Source organism: Gallinula chloropus (genome assembly GCF_964237585.1).
Source record: "Gallinula chloropus genome assembly, chromosome: 4".
Lineage (NCBI taxonomy): Eukaryota > Metazoa > Chordata > Aves > Gruiformes > Rallidae > Gallinula > Gallinula chloropus.
In genome coordinates, this window is record NC_140088.1 from 78,503,685 (window position 1) to 78,522,103 (window position 18,419).

Here is an 18,419-nt window from a genome sequence, read left to right on the forward strand (position 1 = left end):
GCTCTAGTGATTTAGATAGCGATGTAGATTCTGTGAAAGAGTTGTCTGATTTGTTTGAAAAGTTGTTTAAGATTTGTCAAAAGAGAGGGGGGAAACCAGAGAGAGTTTTTGCGAAGCAGCCTAAGAGAAAAAGCAAATTGCGGGTTAAGGGCAAAGCCGCAGATCGGGAAATAGGGGAGGAGAGAGAGCTGAAACTCCCTCGTCCTCGCTGCCAACCATGGCCAAAAATAGCAAAGCAAGCCATGGAAGCGGGTGACGTTGCAACAGCAAATGAACTTTTAAAAGCCATGCCTGTAATATATAAGCAGCATGGGGAGGGGGATGATGTATATACCGCAGGTGAGCAGGACCCGTTTGATTGGAAGTTGTTAGTACAACTGAGGGACACCGTGCGTCAGACGGGTTTGCATAGTGAGCCTAGTAAACAGATGCTTCACTATATTTTTTCTGCGAGTGGTATTATTTTACAGGAAGATATTAAACAGGTGATAAGAATGATACTTACCCCGTCGCAAGCCATGCAGTATGAAAGCCACCTTCAGCGGCTCTGTAACACTGCCGCTACTTTGCCCAGGGCAGAGGGAGATCCGTTAGCGGGGGTGACGGCAGCACAGTTGATAGGGACTGGTACTTATTTTGGGGTGCAGGCTCAGCTAGGGCTTCCTCCAGCCGTTTTACAGGAGGCTATGCGATTGGCACAGATAGCCCTAAGCGAAGTTAAAGCTGGTAGCGTAACTCCATCGTATTTGTCGGTAAAGCAAAAGCCGAACAAATCATATGCCAGCTTTTTGGACAGATTGCACCAAGCTTTAGACCAGTCAGATCACCCTGAGCATGTAAAGACTACTCTTGGTGAGAAATTGGCTTTTGAGAATGCGGACTAGGGATGTTTTGGTCACCCTCCCTCCTCATGCCTCTGTACAGGACATGCTAGAAAGGGCTTTGCGTTTAGAAAGTGCGGGCGCGTTAATGGCAGAAAGGGCGTTCCCCTTGATAGCCCCAGAGCCGCCGCTTGAGCAGGCAGCCGCCAAGGTGTTAAAGGAGATACCTGAAAGACAAAGCCGCATTGTGGAACAACAAGCTAAAGTATTACAATTGTGTCCACCCTGTGCTGGCCTAGAGACTGGCAGACGCTTCCCAGCGTGAGAGGGGTAGAAGGAGTTGGTGGAGCAGCTGCAGTGCGACAATCATCGGCGCCTATTCATATTCAACTAGACAATCGACATGCTAACATCCCCATTACGGTAATGCCTCTGCCCCAAGGCGTGAACGGACTGCTCGGTCGCGACGCTTTGAGACAATTTGATGTGCGACTTACAAATGCCTTGGATTTTTGCTGACGACCACTGTTCGGTACAATTTCCCGCTGCAGCTCCAGTGGGTCAGTGATACCCCCATCTGGATAGAGCAGTGGCCGTTAACAAAGGACTTGCCCATCAGAAAATTGGATTTAGAACAAATGATTGCTGAAAATGACTGCTTGCAACTGGCTCTTTTGAGCGCAGCCACAACATTGAACACAGCATCGCTGGCCTCTCCTACCTTTAAATGGATGGGTCAGGGACAGTGGATAGAACGACCCAAGTACTCAGAACGCCCATTGGCGGAGGCAGTGACTGTGTTTACAGATGCAGGCAAAAAATCTAAAGGTGCAGCGATTGTTTGTACACTATCGGGACCTAAAGACTGGACAATGGCAGGGCCTGGCTGAGGGTCAATATCTTGGACGGGGTCATATGTGTGTGCTTGCACCTACAGGATCACTATGGGTACCAGCGAGATGGACCCGCCCTGCGGCCAGCCAGCAAGTTCGTCCTGACCGTGACATTGTTAGAGATATGTCTCCTGACGACGCAGACGCGGGCCATCCACAGGGTGAACGACAGAACCAATATGTGGGTAACTTGGGCTAATCAGACTGGCAACTTAGATTTTTGTCTGAGTATGCAGTCAACTACTAGCCCTTTTAAAACGTGCCTCGTGGGTATACCTGGTTTTGAAGAGGCTGCCTTTGCTGCCTATGCCACTAATAACTGTCACTCTTTTTCCACCGTAGCTAGTTGTACTGCCACATTAATCCGCTCCCTTAACACCACCTTACCCTGGGATCCACAAGAACTAGAATTGCTGGGTGCTAAAGCGGTGGGGTCAACGTCCAAAGGTCACACTCAGACGTGTGTCACATTTGGTGATAGGTTTAGTGGCAGGAACGGTTTTGAAACCTTTATTGGTGACACTCAGCCTCATGTGCGGGTCAACAAAGGGTGGAACGAATCAGGCTGGACGGAAGTGTCGCCAGGGCTCAACTTCAGACCATGGGATAGACATTTTTGTGGCACCAATGAGACCACTCTTGACGGTTATAATGTCTCTCTCCCCTTAGGTGCTTATGGGGCAGCTGATCTATATAGCCCTCTGTCATCAACAATTGGACCATTATTGTGGAACAATAACACCCCAAAAGCTCTTCCCCCAAATGTGTTTTTAATCTGTGGGGATAGAGCCTGGCAGGGCATCCCAAAAAACGCATATGGTGGGCCGTGTTACCTAGGAAAACTTAACCTTTTTGCCCCTCATCAAAGGGACTGGCTAAACCTGACTAAGATAGCATGTCGTGTTAAACGAGGCGTGCCTTTAGGTAACTCCTGTCGTGATGATGTTCAATTGTGATCTATGATGGCCAACATTTTTGCTACAGCCTTTTTTCCAGGTTTGGCTGCGGCTCAAGCCCTCAAACAGTTGGAGCGGTTGGCATGCTGGTCGGTTAAGCAAGCCAATGTTACCACGGATGTTTTGTCACAATTGCTGCACGATCAAGACAGCTTGCGTCATGCTTTTTTGCAGGATCGTGCTGCCATTGATTTCTTGTTACTAGCACATGGTCATGGGTGTGAGGACATTGAAGGGATGTGTTGTTTTAATCTTTCTGACCATAGTGCATCTCTTCACAAGAAATTGGCTTGGCTAGAGTCTCACACTCAAAAAGTTGTTAAAAATGTGAATCCCTTTGATGACTGGCTACAGTCAGCTTTTGGTGGACTCACTCCTTGGTTATTTAACTTGTTGAAAGAAGGTTTACGCTTTATAGGTATAGTATTGTTGGTGTTAATTCTTTTGCGCATTGCTTATGCCTGCATTATGAAAAGTGTTAAGCGAATGGCACAAACTAACATTCTGTTAGCCCAAAAACAAAAAGGGGGAATTGTTGGGGAATGGCTCGCAGAACGGGGCCATTCGGATTATATGCAGCTGGTGGGCCAACAGAATGACATTCACCTGGAGGGAACTACTGTGAATGGCCTCGACATGCCTAGGCCAAGCTAGGCCTCCGGCACAGCTGGGGGGGGGAGGCTCGGCAAGGTCGCCACGTCCTTGAAGGGGGAAAACAACCGAGGCATAGCCGGCTGGAACCGGTGGAAGGGGAATTCCACCGTGAACAAGAAACAACAAGTGGGCGTGGTATGCAAATGCGACCTTTTCGGGCTTAACCTATAGGCAGGCTGTATTCCAGATGTATCCAGTGCTGGAACATATATAAAGCTACGAGCTGTGCAATAAAGTTGGCACCCTGTTATGATTCATATTGGATTGCTGGTGTCCGTTTTATTTTCCTTCTCGTCAAGTCAGAGTTGGATTTTTATTTTTAGTGTACAAATTAACAAGTTGATACACATTAAGACATGCCTTTGTTTGCCCCCAAGTTTTCATTCATTTATACCTTCCAGTCTTATTGGACCTGCCCAGTGCTCCCTGATGCCCAGAGACATGAGGTTAGGCTACCAGGGCCTGGTTAGACACAGCACCCAGTTTCAAACATCTGGCTGCAGGAAAGACAGGTTGCTGAGGAGCTGGGATAATCCCAGATACCCTGCTGAAGGAGATAACAGAGGGCCTACAAAGCCTGCACCAGCCCTCAAGGTAGATCAGCTTCTGTAATTGTTCTGCTAAGTTAAGAGTGGAGAACCAGAAGGGCTGTAAACAAATCACATTTAAAGCAAACACCAGCCCAAACCTGGAAGAAATATTTGGTGCATGTATTTACCAACTTACCTCTCTTAAGTCCTTGACCTATACCAGAAAATAAATACGTTGTTAGACTTACAAACTGCCCTCAACCTGGAAATACTCCAGTGGTTGATGAGAAATATGCACAGTTCCAGGACAGAAAGTAACATGATTTTTTTGGCTTGGAAATATGAACTATCACCTCTGGGGAAAAATAATCCAAAACAAAGACATTCACATAGAGCTCAGAGAAAAGCATCAAAGGGACCTGGGTTCTGGAGGGACAAATGTTTGAGGAAAGATTATGAAGCTAAATAGGAATATTTGGCTAAGCACCAATTTAATAAGGGATCAAGAGATAAATCTACAGCTATTTAATACACAGAATGTTAATGTTATTGGTGAAGAGCACTTTTTTTTTTATTTTAAAAGCTGAGAGAGTTTGCTGTCCTGTAGATAAACATCAGCATTTTGGAGAGCAACATGAAGACACTGATTTCTTAAACATCCCGTAAAACATTAAAGCCAGTTCTTAATCACATCTCATCTGAATTACATTTTGAAGTCTTGAGCAATTAGACTACAATACAGGGGAGAAAAAAGTGGAGGTTTCCTTGTGTTTTCTTTGGTAGGTTATTCTAGAAAAATTCTACTGTGTTTTTTTTCTTTCACACACCCCCCTGCCCCCCCTTTTTATTCTCTTTGGCAGTGGAAATTTCACACCACCAGCTGACTTGCTCTGGAAAGGCACGTTACACCTTGGCTGAGAGGAATATGAGTGCAAACCTGACAAGGGGAAAAAACATCTGCTTTTAAACCAACACTGCCCTCAAAACAGTGCTACCATTACACTGAATTTCCAATACAGTGGCACTATCCCTATCAGACCAAATCCTGATGGAAATCAGGGGATAAAGTCAGTAGCTCCAGCTAGGCTTTGAAGGCAGCTTAGCTCAGTAATAGCACTAATGGCAGCAGTTAGATGAAACATGGCATCGTGATGAATCCTTGTACTTGCAAAGTACCAGACTAAGTGCAATATATATCTGTCATTATTAATAACAGCCTATAATGACAACTAATGGTAATTTAAATTACTGAAACAATGAGGGCTCTGATTTTTAAATTAACTTACAGCTTTATGAAATGGAAGATAGTCTAATTTTTTTAATGTTACTTTTATCTCCAACTTTGCAATACCTGATAATAAGTGAAGAATTTGAGGCTTTCAAGAAACAGATTCTCCTGTAAGAGCTTCTTATTTAATATTCCTCCCCCCCCTTCCCCAAAAGCACTTATTCATGCTATCATAATCAAAGGCACTCCCTGCGATAACAACTTTTCAGAACACATTTTCATTGAACAAAGCCTCTGTCTTTGCAACTAATTCATCGGCTTGTACAAGTGAACGCGTATCGCAGACGTACAACAAGATCAGTCTCAAGCCTGCCCTGGCTTTGTTCAGCTCAGAGCCTGCATTCAGCCTAACGCCTCCCCAGACAAAAGTCAGCATCATTTAAAATAACACTAACCAAATAAGTTGATTTTGAAAGGTGTGCATGCCTAATAAACCTCAGGGATAGGCTTATATTTTCATAGCCCGAAATATCCAGGCAGGCTAGAGAAAAGGCAATTGGGAAAGCAGCAAGGTTTGGCTTGAAGCATTTTTTTTTGTTGCTGCTGTTGAAGACAGCCCCTGCTGAGGGGCAGAACAGTGCCAGCAATATCCTAACCTATGTAGGTGAGACCCAGGGCACGGAGAAGGGTGCTGCCTTCTGGAGCAGCGGCTGAGGATGCTGCCTTCACCAGGTGCCCGGGACAGCCAAGGGCAGCTCTGTCAGCATGCCTGCCTAAGTGGGGAACCCCAGGGGCAGCAAAGGGCTGAAAATGTGGAAAATCTCCCCTTCCAGCCATACAATAAGTCTCAGCACGCTCAAAAAGGTAGGGATTTGGCTAACCTCCAGTTTTAAAAAGAAATTAAGACTGCCTTTCAAGGCACTAGAGTGGCCAGATCCTATTGGTTCTCACTCCTTTGAGTAACTCCCCTGCCTTCTTTCCTGCAGGAACAGCTTGGCTTATTTTTTTTTTTTTTTAATTTTTTCACACTGCTGTTACTTTGAACTGGGGTTTCGACACACAAGCACAGAAAATGAGTTTTTAAAAGATGAATTAAAGAAAAAGCCATAATTCTAACCCTTTGGCTAAGAGATTAATCTGACAGAGGAAAAAAAAAGACATTTTAATTATCTGACATAATTGGCTCAGACAGATGAACTGTAATTCTGCAGTAACCTGTGATGTGAAAAACAAGGCATGTGTGGGTGCTGTGGGCCACCCTTGGCCTCAGAGCTGGCTCAGGGCTTGTGCTGGGCAGGAAAAAGGAAGCTGCAGCTCCAAAGGTGCAGCCCCTACACCAGCGGCACCATCTCCTGCTTCTCTCACCCCTTGAATTTAAGCCTGAAAGCTTACACAAGCCCAGGTACTGCAAATCAGCCTTTTGATGTGAGTCATTTTGGCGAGTCCTAGCGCTCTGCCCTTCGTGTGTTTTCTTCCCTCCTACATGTTTAGTCTGCCATAAGTAGATTACTGGAGACCCATCCAAGTGGTAGTAGCCTGAGGTGTAAAACCTATCCCTACTTTCCCTTTCCCCACTTTTCAGTCCCCCCTTCTCGTGTTTGAAGCACCTCCAGATGTGGAAGAAGACAGCCTGAAGCGTGAAGGAGTTTACTCATGAGATGCAAGCAGCAAGGAAAGGGGAGCAATATTTCATTTTGGGGCAGGGTTCATCCAATGTCTCTACCTCACAGACCCTACCAACTTAAGGAAACTGGAAAAGGTCCTCCCAGCCTGATGGCCACATGCCAGAGGTGGCAACCATGTTAGACTGTAGAGATGCTCCAAACAGCAAAGTAATAATGCCACCGTGGAGGCATTCCTCTGGTATCACACCTGTGCAGCTTCAATCTATTCAATTGAAATAGGCTAAAAATAGGGTTCAAAACAGGAGGCAAGACAGACAGAGACTTGTTCAGGCTCAGGGAAGAATTTCACTGAATTATAACAAAAACCGAAATCCCTGCAGGCAACACGAATTTCTGACTGATTCAGCTGCCTTCTTTCAACAGGAAAAGGGGGTAAAGGAAGCTCAGCAACAAAATTGCTGGCAGAAATCCCACTGACTTCAGTGTGCTGATAGTTCAATGTTGAAATTTTACTATGTCTTTTTTTTTTTTTTAAAAAAGAGGCATTAGACTAGAAATAATGCTGTCTGGTGAGGGTTTTTTTCCCCAAAAGGGAAAGCAACAACTGCTTTAAACTTCCCCCCTCCTTACTTCATGAAAAAATATAATCGCAATAAAGTATTAGCAGAGACCTACCAGAGACTAGTTAAAAATATTTGATGTTTGTACATTATCATTTTTATCACTAGTCACCATGAGTTCAGAACTAAATAGTAAAACAATCTACAAATAGTACCCAGTTTCAGCACTAACTTGTGCAATATTCACTTTGTTAGGTAAAGAGGCAAGTCCCAGCTTTTTGATCTACTGAGGGAACGTTATCAAACCTCTGCAAACAAGAATACTATATCAAATGTGTATGATTTACACATAGCATGCCAGCAAGAGGATGGAGGAGCTCGGTCATCCCAAATCACCCAGTATCACTCTAGAGCACTCCTTTGCTGACAAGTGGCATCCTTAGCAAGAGGTAGGCACTAATCTTATCTACACAGCAGTGTAGTACATGACTGATGAAAACATGGTTCACGCAAAATGGGATTCAGCATGGGAGGGAAAGGATTACGTGATGAACTGGAAGGCAAACACTGTCCTGCTGGCTGGCTGCAGCATGCTGGCTGTGCACGCAGCACGGAGCTCGCTGGGGACCAGCGCTGCAGAAGAGCTCAGGCGGGCGTATGCTCAGTGGTACCCCCTCACAGCAGTGACAGCTGGCTAGCTGTATCTGGTGTTAGGTGAGTAATAGCCCACAGGCCAAGGGAAGTGTTTTCCCCCTGCTAACCACTGCTCAGAGCTGCACCTGAAGCAGTGTCCAGCTGTTTCCCCAGCACAGGAGAGAGGAAGCTCAGTGGAGAGCTGCTGTGATGGTCAAGAGCTGGAGCACACGCTGCACAAGGAGCTGCAGAGGGAGCTGAGCATGCTCAGCCAGCAAAAGTGCAGGATCTGATGGCTGCCACTAATGCTAGGGTGGAAAGGGCTGGGCAGAGGGCAGATCCTTCTGAGAACCACATGGTAAGAGTACAAGAAGCAATGGTCATGAGTACAAGAAGCAATGGTCGTATGTTAATTCTAACTAATTAGTAAGGGAAATGCCAACCCATTTTTTTTCTTCCCACTACCCCCAAAGATAGTTAAGAACTGAGAAATGATGCCTGGAGAGGATACTGATTCACTTTACTTGCAGATACTCAAAACTCCACTGAACAAGATCTCCAGTGCCTAATCTTACATGTTGGTCTTGCTGAAATGAAGCAAGGGTTGGACTAGGGGCCTGCAGAGGTCTCATCCAACTTGAAACTAGAAAACACACAGGGTAACACCAAAACAAATCTGTTAGTCATCTGAATGTGAGATGGTAATGGCTGGCTATGCCTAGTGTCACCAGCGTTTCCAGAGGGTAACTAACTCAGGAAATGTAGCATTTGTGAGAGCAAGAAGGCCTGAGATTGAAGAATACCTTTGCAGCTCTCTCTCCCATCAAGTCATGAACCAAACGAATGGGAAACTACCAGGTCTTCCCCTGTCCCTCATCCTCCTGTGGGTGCTGCCCAAGGGCAGAGGATGTTCAACACAGCAGTAACTCTGGCAACGCATTCCAGGTAAGTCTGCTTTCACTGGGATGTGGGAAGAGACGCCTGTTGAGATTTCATTGCATAAGACTGTGACTGCATGCATTTTCCTTTCTGCCCTGTGCCTTCACAAATGGCTGTAATCTCTTTCTGTTTGAGTTCCCTTAAAAAAACCAATACATTTTTGTTTGCTTTAATCTTACCCTGGTTTGAACTAAAGCAAGACTCATGATCCTTAAAATGAAGACAGCATGTAAAATCACATCTGTGTACTCCTTCTGATGTATCCAAGAGATACGAACTGAGTTATGAACCTACCTGCTCTGGGGGGGCAAGGAGTTGACAACGTGGTGGTGCTGGTGACCGTATGGAAGAGACTAGTTTCCAGCAAAGGACATGTGCAGCAAGGTGTGAGGGTGTCCTTGCAGTAGGCTGACACACCAGCAAGCAGTGCTTCTCAACCACAGGTATCTGAGGACCTGCCCCATTTTTTCATAGTGATTTGTGATTGTTCAGCAAGACCTGGGGGTGGGGGAGAAATCGGTTCATATTTTTCATTTTAGTACACCTGGCACACACCTGCTTTCCCGAGCAGAAAAGGCAAGCTTGCTGCTCCAGTCTGGTTATGGTCACTCTTGAGTCACAGCAAAATATTAATTGCATTTTTGCTACATTATAATTTGTAGGAAACTATTGTGCAAATCTTCATTTTGAGGGCATGGTTCAAATCCTGTTTCTTCTCTCACAAGTTATATAAAAGAAAGTATTTGTTTGAGATATAAACGATGGAAGTGTTTAATGTTTTAAACACAGCACAAGAATAAAACCACAAGCTAGAATTAAACAAGTTCAAATTACTTTTCTTTGGTCCTTTTTACGTCTCCTGAAATTGTGCCTGGCCAGCATCCCAGCAAGATCTGGGAGACATTAACAAAAGACTCAATCTAACATAAATAATTAGGTCTTTTGTTGAATACATAGATAAGTAGCACATATCATTATTTGTTTGAATCTCAAAGAAATTTTCACAGTCTCTTTTCCATGGAATTAAAACAAGATAAAGTTAAAACATTTTTGATCTGCTTTAGAAGCACTTTGCTGTTTTCAAATAAGCACTGCTGGGGAGTTGCCACTTTTTAGAGGTTTCTCTTTTTGGGAAGACCAGGAACCCTCTTAAGAGGTTCATGGAGGAAGCAGAGCACCCAACTCCAATCCCTCCATGAGCCAAATCACCTTCTTCTTCAAAGATGACCAGTGCTGCTCTCATTACTGTGACATGGGCTTGTCCCAGAGTGTCGCTCTTCTGAGGTAGGACTTTCTTACATTTTGCACCCAGGCTTTACTCACAGCCAGTTTTACTCCCATGGTTTTCCTGACACCACTTTGAGTTACATAGCTGTCTACTCATGGAAGCTTACAGGCAGTAATTTGCCCAACCCCCCAAACTAAAGAAGTAACCTTTGTATTTTCCAATGTATTCATCACTGACTCAAACCCCAACACCACCAGCTTTCACCAATTTTTTTGAGACTTTTTGTCATGGGGTTTACTTTGAGCTCTGGCTGCTGGAGTTAAAAAAATATAAATATAAGCAATTAAAGGATGTTTTCCTACTGACTCTAGTTACAAAGAAAAACTTGTAAGTTTGACTCAGGGGAACTCTGGCATTTCAAAAATCAGAAGAAAAATAATAAATTTTTAACAAGACCTACAAAGTGTGCTGCATATCATTTTAGTGCTATTTGAGGGGTCTGTCTCAGGAGTTTGGCAATATTGCATTAAGTGCATGATTTTGAGGGTTACTGTGAGTTTCAATGCTTTCTTTCAGGTGTCTGTTAAAAGTTTAAAATTGCATGGTTTGATGAACACAGAACTTGCTGGGTGTTTTTCATCCATTTACTTTTCATCTCATCTACCCAAGCCTATCTCTGTTTGTCTTTATGAGTTGTCTGAGCAGACACACCTGTCAGATGTAACAGCAGACACACGTACACAAAGAGAAGATCCTTGTCCCATCTGGCTCAACCTGTCTCAGTCAACAAGGGCACTTCTTCAGACTTAGCAAGCCTATGAGTACCTCCAGTCTGTTCCCCCAGCAGGGACTGGAGGGTATTGCTGCTGCCAAAGAAGTCACACCTGGCTCGGAGCCTGCTCCTGACAGGCCTTGGGAAAACTGGCAAGCAGTCCTGGATAATTGCTGAGGCACCTTTGTTCCAGGAGACTTGCTATCAATCTCATTTATTGGTGTAGCACTGCACTGTAGGACTGTAAAAAGCAGTAAAGGAAAACTGCTTGGATGGAACTACCCAAAATAAGCTGTTTGGCTTGATTCTGTGCTCCTCCCGACTGCATGACTGTGTCACAGAGGCAACAGTAGAGATTTTAGGCCATCACCATCCCACTTGCACGAGGTGCCTCTTCCTCTATTTTCCCAACCAACGCCATCCATTTCTCTCACCTCACAGCCTCATTGACAGTGATGTTGGCTACATCAAATGCAAAAGCAGAACCCTTACCACTTGCACAGTATATATTATTAGCTGGTGGTGGGTAGCCCACCTTAAGCATGTAAGCGCTAACGAGAAGTTACAGCGCGTGTAACGCAATGTACTGCATTCCCTCCCCCTACCCAGGGCTGCTGGCATGAACCACAGCAGCAAATCACAGGAGTTCATGTCTAATCCTACTTAATATAACGCCTCCTGAGCTGCACAGTTACTAGCACAGATGTAAGGCCTGGCAGAACACACAACACTGAAATTTAAGTGCAGGCATGGCTCTGTGGGCCTGACGACCTGTCCAGTTTCCTGCAGCTACACCACCCTTTTCAAACATGGACTTATGAAGATCTGCACTCTGCTGGTAGCGTGTTTGGAAGCAATGCTGGTTATACATAGCCAAAGCCAGGACAAGAGAGGATGAAACAGCTCTGGCTAAAGCAGGCTGCTGAGAAGGCAGGAGTGACGCTGGAGCAGGACGTCGATGGCAGTCCACGTGGGCCCAGATATGCAGCATCTCTTAGGATCAGGCCCATGTTGAGCGTGACATAATTAGAATGAGTATTTATAGTTTATTAATAAACCAGATGAAATGGAATGAGGATTAGAAGATCCTGTCTAATCCTCTTCGCAAATAAGTCTGGGGTTTTTTTTAAGATGTAAAACTTGTACGTGGCTTATAACATTCAGAATTAAAGACAGTAATTTCTGATTGGTTTTATTACTACACTAAAAATTAACTTATTCATGATGATTTTTTTTTGGTACTAAAAAGATATAAAAATGCAAATCCAGAGGGATTCTTCATCTGCTTAGTATTAATGTCCATCTATGAAATCAAGTAAGTTAAAACTGAGTTAAGGGTCACTCCTGCAGGAAAACAAATCCCTGTTTTGGTAAGATGTGTCTATTTTTCAGTAGTGTAAAAATGGTTATAACTCTGGCTCGTGCAGCTGTCATTTCAGACAAACAACCCTGTCATCTGAACAGCCATCTTCAAAGAAAGAAAGGCTGCACATAAAACAAACTACACTGAAGATGTGAACATTAAAAAAGAAAACTTATTGAAGTTTGCTAAATTCAGTTAAACTAATAATCGTTCTATCATCTCTAGCACTAGGACAAGGCTCAAATGGCAAGGTTAACATTAACTTCCATTTTTATACTGGCCAGCATCTGCTATAAAACAAAAAGTTGCCATCTAATGAGAGTCCAACCTGCAGTAGTACCTTCTATTTAGAGTTTACATGTTCCTGCATATTGCTCAGTAGCAGTGAGGCTAAGGCAAGACCAGGGAGAAAGAGATGATACCACAGCTTCCTTGTCTGCAGTTCATCTTGTGAGTTTATTGGGAATACCAGTAAGTGGTATTAATTTTCAAGTTTGTTGTCAAGAAAATGAAGTCAATGTCATCCCTTTGTGCCCAGTTGGTCTTTTGGGTTGTTTTTGTGTGTGTCTTTACTGAACCACAAGTCACAAAATAAGCTTAGCTGATTTGAGCAGAGGCAAGTCATACAGAACCTCACGAACCAGCCAAATTCAACATTGGTCTGCGTGCTTTTGCTTCTCATGGGCTCTGGAAGGAAAATGATGGTGATCCCTGTGGCTACAAAAAAGCCCCTCTTCATTTTATGGCTGAGCTGAGGACTCCACATTTGCTCCTCTTCTCTGCCTGATTCACATGTTGGCTTAAACAGCCACATAAATAAACGCTCTATACATGCTCACCCAAGCTCTTTTACTGAGGAGCAGAAACATCTTACATGAAATGCTAACCACTCAGGTTTGAGGGAAGGTGTGTGATGTTGCTAAAAACTAATACTGTCAAATTAGTTTGTGCCACAGCCTTCAGAGGTTTTAGATATTAGAAGTTTCATACAAAACCTGAACACAAAGCATTCACAATCAACCCTTTGCTAAAGCCCTCATTGAGCCGTTTAAAGCCTCTGACTGATTTCCTTCATTCGGGGGAACCTTCCCACTACACCAATAAATTGACTTCCTATTTTGGAAGATTTGTATTTAGTTATAGCCAGATACATTTAACAATACATTTAAGAAATGCCCAAACAGTGCCACCTTTCATCATGAAAGCTGCCAGGCAGCAGTCAGTGAAGAAAGACAGACAATTTGCCTGCTATAAATGGGTCCCCTGGCCCAAAACACAATTACAAAAATTACAAAGTTTAGCTACTTTTTGATGGACCATCTCTAAATAAAGAAGAAGAGACATATGAACATATCTGTCTCTAAAGATTTCCCTCCCTTCAGCATTTCCCAGGAACCGTAATTCAGATAGGCATCAGACCTAGCAGTCCAGATTCAGGCAAAATACAATTTGCATTTAAATCAGCGAGAGCTACTGGCGACTAGCATGCAGCATTAAACCACGTGTACTTATTAGCATCCTAACAGAAACATGTATTTTAAAACAGATGGTAGAAGTTGAAAGAAAATTGAATCACGAAATAAGTTCATTAACATAAATGCTTCCTCTTGTAATCAGCTACCACTGTCTTAGTATCAACTAGGGTGTTGGGGAATATAATTTGTTTCCTCATCTCAGGATCTAAATGTGTGGATTGTTTCACTCCCCAATTTCCCCCCCCCCCCCCCCTCTCTACACAGGTTCTTTTATTTTCCCACAGTGATTCCCCCAGTTAGACAAAAAGTTAAGAGCAGACCATTTTCTCTTCATCTCTTCTTCCCAGCAGTAAAGCTCTCTGCACCTACTGATAGAACACCTAAATCTTGACAGAGGTGGACATTCTGGGACTATGCTTCAGATTTGTTTCTCTTTATAGCTACCTCCTACATCAGAGCACAACCTTTCAGATGCAAACATAATAGCTTGGCAAAACAACTTAAAAAGTACCACCAAGAAAGAAAAAAGCAGAGCAGTTGTTTCATCTCTCAGCTACATTCAAATTTCCCAGTTAACATAGCAAGTAAACTATCAGCACCTTGTGCTCAGACCATTGTGCTACGAACAAGCTCTGGTTTTCTCCCCTTCACCATCACCTTCATCAGCAAGATTTCCACATCCAGAATTTAACCTCCCATTTAACCATATCATGAACCAAGATACCCCTTGAAATGCTCCTCGCTGGCAATAGTAGTGAGAACTGACTTGCCAGTAAATAACACAGACTGGATTTAGAGCATCAGGAAAACCAAGTCATCACAAGAAGCAAGGACACTCACACGCTACTAGCATTGAGTTTCAAAGCTCACTCAAAAAGAAGCCACACGAAAACAGCATTCCCCTACCTGACAGGGCTTTCAACAGCATGCATCCATCACACATGCCCCAAATACAGTGAGAAAAGGCATTCTGTAACTTTTTTTCCTTGAGGAATGAAGCAGCTCAGTGTGGTCCTACTAATACCCTTGCTCAACTGTAAGCTGTTGTATCTACCAAAACCCTACCCAGATCCTGATCTGTCCCAACCCCAGCTGACAGCCATGGGTCATTTGCTCTGTAGGACCTTCAGGGAGGAAAATCATCTTTGGTGCTGAGGACCTGTCACAGCAATCTTTTTCTCTTGGAAAAGGAGCCTGAGTTTACCACAAAGGGCTCTGTGCAAGAGAGTTTCTAGGCTAGAGCTGCAGAAGGGCTAGGTGTGCAATTGTGATTTTAAGCATGCCCAGACTGAGCCAAAAAAACCCTGTGAAGCTGTTACAGACATTACTTTAAGCTTCTGGGGAAGGCAGTAGCTGGTTTTGCTCATTTCCACTGAGATTCACAGCAGCTACATGGGGGTTTGATCTGCGGTAATTAAAAAACCCCAGTAACAGGCCATGGAATTTAACCCCAAGCCTTGTTTTTCTTTCAAATGTCATAGTGCTGCAAATATTACAGCAACCTAGAAATGAGAATTCAAATGAAAATGCTGTGGCCACTTTACTCTTCTAGTCCATGTTCTCATCAAACAGGAGGTGTTTAAGGTTGCAGGAGTAAGACCAAATACATGAACAAGGCCAAAAGATTATGCATATAATGATGGAGATACAGGCCAGAACTGCAAAATCAGTAGCTCATTCCCCTACATCAAGTTATCAGCTATTATTTATACACAGAAAAGAAATAGCTAGCATTTTCTGTAGAAATATCCTTGTATTTGTTCTCTCATGTGTAAAGGGACAAAACTTCCATGTATTATTTTCCCAGCTGGAAGCTAATCCACGCTAAATTTTGCTGCAGCATTGAAGATTTCTTAAAAGCTTCACAGATAATTAAGTTGCAGCTTCAATACATAGGATTCCTCAGTAGGCAAAGGAGTATCATCCTCTGTTTGTCATAAACCTTTTTAAAATGAGATGGGGAAGAGTGAGAGAAGAACAGCTGAACCTGTTCAAAGGTTCTGACAGCATCACTCCTGCAAGCAGTCTTACCAAATACCCTGCAATGTTGTATCATTATTTCGACACCTCAAGAATTAGGGAGCTGACAGACTTCAAGCTGGTGGTGTCACGCTGCAAACACAAAGCAAAGCTGAGTTCTCCCGTTCTCTGTTGACATTGCAAGCCTGTTTGTGTGGAGCTATCACCCATCGGCCTCTCCACGTAGCTATTTCCAGCGACACCTGATTTTCAAGGCAGGCTTTCACAGGGGCAGGACCTCTAAGGCAGCTGCCCACTCAACAGGGTCCAGCATTAATTGCTCAGGCAATCTCTCATCAGGTTCAGTAGGGGTATAATCTGAGCCTGGAACAGATTAGTGTTTCTTCAGGGGCTTTTTAGCACAGGTTTGAGGGCCTTTTCCTCCCCTACCAGGATGTACTAGTTCAACAGAACATGATGACACATTTGTAGCATAACTGTGGGACCTGTTTTTCAGTTTACTCTTTCATTTGTTAAGCTCACCTGAACTTCTGAACTGGTATCTTTTCCATGTTTTATTATTTTTTATTCCCCAGTTAGCCTTAGTAACACTTTTCATGGCACAGGGATCTGGGAAATGCTCATTTATAAAGCTCCCAGAGACAATTCCTGAGTGTTAGAAAGCATCTCACATGCAGATGGCAAAAACTGTTGGTGTTACAGGAAAGAAATGGTAAGTATTTAATCCTACCAGCAGTTCTGGATCCTGTGTGTATACAGGGGCAAGAAAAGTCATTAAAACCTTCTCCTTGCACAAGGAAAAGTAGTTGTGAGCTCTGAGTTGAAGAAAGTTCAGCAAATATCCTTCAGACAGCCTTGCTGAGGCAGCTCAGGCAAGACCAGCCCAGTCTCTCCCCACAGTATTTCTCACTGACCTCTTAAGTGGCAGCCCCTCTCTTGGGGCTGCGGTATAAAGCTTTCTCAAAGACTGGAAATCTGAGGAAAACAGTGGTAGAGTCATCCCTGCCCCATCAGGAGAACAACCACCTCCCCAGGACAGACTGTAGTTCAGTGTCTGGGAGTTTCACACTGCTTGCCTCTGTCAGCATGCACAGACTTGTCTCTGGAAGGCAATAGCTCCAGAAACCAAGTGTCTGACCAACGAAGACCACCATAAGAATCTATTTCCTCCTTTTTAAAGAGTAATAAAAAGGATGGAACAGAATTAAATATTTGCTTGCTGATACAAAACTGGTTGTAGCCAAGATTAATTGGTTTTAAAACCCTGAATGGCAGGTTCATTCTGTCTAAACAGAGAAAGCAGAGCAGTTGTTTCTCTTCTCCCAAATGTTTCTGATGGTAAAATTGACATGACATCCCATTTCTAAACATTTTGCTTTCCCAGTGTTCTGAGCTGACACAATAACTTACACCTCATGGGAAATACTGGTGGGCACAGAGCTGGAATCCTGCACAGCTCAGATCAGAAGAAGTCTCCACCTTCCCTGGGTTCTTTGCTCCAGATGGGGTTACCCGTACTACCACAGGAGTTTAGCCCTTGCAGTGAGGCACTAAGGAGCAGTGAGGCATTTAGACATGGAAAGCAGGCTTGCTGCGTTGTGCATTTTCCTGGTGAATTGCTTTGTACTGACACATTGCTTACTGCTCTCTCTCCTCTGAGTTTATAAAGTGTGACTGCTGTTTAGCAGCACCTGTTGTCCAAAGAGACACTCTGAAATGGAGGAATTTGTTTCAGTAAGACAGCAGTCTGTGACAAGAGATGCAGGTCCTTACTCACCTTCATCGGACATTGCCAGATAGGGACCATTCAGGGGCATGTTTTAGTGTCACATGGGGATGCTTAGAGTCAGGTTTGGTCAGGAAAACTTCCTGCATTGCAACATGTCAGCACACACATCGTTGTCATTGTTCTTATTACTGTCATTAGATTTATTCTTCCCATGAAATATATAGCTGAGAGCTAGGTATGTGTTCACAGGACAGCCAGGGGTACCACCCCTCTCCTTTCTGCTCCAAAGCAAGCTGAGAGTGATAAAGCCCACCTCCTCCTTTGTGACAAAAATGCAATCAAGACAAAACAAATAAATAGACCCCTTTTTTCTGGTAAGGCAGAGCCAACAAGGCTGGCAAGAGCGTGGTGGAAAATTATAGTAATAGGACAGTGGAAAAATTACTGTTAGTGGAGAATGAAGTCTATTGCTTCTACATTAACAGCCCTGTGGAGAAGGGGAACAGCTTTTCTATGGAACAGCTTTTTGGGTGCCAAAAATTTGGATTGACACCTTAAAATAACCTGCCAAAGGACGGGAAAAAAAATAACCTTTCTTCTTGAAATACTGTGGCAGAGTTAGCTCAAATTAGTACTTGTTAGTACTGCTGCCCAGAGCTATGATTTGGGGAAATGGTGACTATTAACTGCGGATTTTGGTCTGTGTTCATGGAAAAGCTGGAGAGTTATTCAGCAGGGACAGCTGCTCTGGGTAATTTGGAAATTCTAATACTGACTAAAAAAACCCCCTATGCTTCTGCTCTGCTTACGTGTGGGGAACTTTACTTTCTTCAAATATATAAAGGCAATCTGATTATTCTATACAAGTCCTTTTCAGGACTTGGGTGGGACGTGTTATTTTGCATTTATTAAGGCTGTATTTTAAAGCTGTATTTCAGGAAAAAAATAACAAACAAGACAATGAATGCATGAGTGTGTGAATGCCTAAACTAGTCCTATACATTTTGGTGTTTAACTGTGTGATACTTGAACA